The following is a 1,102-nucleotide window of genomic DNA, read 5'->3' on the forward strand; positions in this document are numbered from 1 at the left end:
GGGAGCTTACAGGCTACTTAGCCTCTCCAATTCTTGTAACGTCCAGGACCTATCTTTCTAGGGTCGACTAAAATGAGAACGCTTCTCCGCTGCAGACACTCGGCTATCGCAAAGCTACATGCATCATACACGTAACACATAACATGCATCTAAACACAACCAATAACAATATTCGATCGAAAGCATTGCAATAGATATGCCCACCGATCTGTTGGCTTACCCACAATAACTCAAGAAGTCAACGAACTGACATGGAGACTTCCCACAATAACTCAAGAAGTCACAAACCAATTTCGAGAGCGGTATGTGCATGAACGCCTCACCGACCTTCACATATGATTACTCCACCATTCGAGGCTTGTACCCCTCACTACTGAACATTTTCACTTCAGCCCTTAGGTTCAGATATTTCCGTGTCGCACATTAATCCCATACGCGCTTTCGCAGCTCGGAAACGAAGCCGGCAGACCGACTGATCTACAACTCTTGGGGTAGGTCACCGGCGCCATCCCTCCTCGACCGGACGCACTAGCCACCTCATCCCTCGACCCGGATCGGCTATTAACCTCCTCTACCCTAACTTCTTCTTCCACTACAACCGATCGTCACCGCTCAACGAATCCTCATCCTCTTCTTCATACTCTCCACATACTCGGTGAAACCTCCCCGCACTCTTAGAGAACGAAAGTGTCATCGAGAATCCGACATTGTAATATCACCTTATTCTCGAATCACCAAACCTAAACCCTATAACCTAACACCGACCTACCAACTTAATAAACCCTTGGAACGAAGAAGAAAGCAAAGCTTAAAATGAAAAGCAAAACAAAGAATGAAGCACTCACCCACGAAGCCCTCGCCATGCGTTTTTGCGGAAGAAGCCCTGGAAATGCCTTTTTGGTTGCCTCAATTTTGATTTTGCACAACCGCCGCTTTCGGGTTCCCAAGAAGTTATGATTACGGCCTATGATATAGCCCACACACGTGTCCAAGGAACTGTCTTTTCCTGACTTCCGAATACCGCGGCGACACGATTCCTTTCCAACTGCTATGATTCTGTCACGTGCCAGCAACACGCAAAAATTTTCTTTCCCGCCAAAAC

The sequence above is a fragment of the Coptis chinensis genome, chromosome 4, assembly GCF_015680905.1.
Source record: "Coptis chinensis isolate HL-2020 chromosome 4, ASM1568090v1, whole genome shotgun sequence".
Classification (NCBI taxonomy): domain Eukaryota; kingdom Viridiplantae; phylum Streptophyta; class Magnoliopsida; order Ranunculales; family Ranunculaceae; genus Coptis; species Coptis chinensis.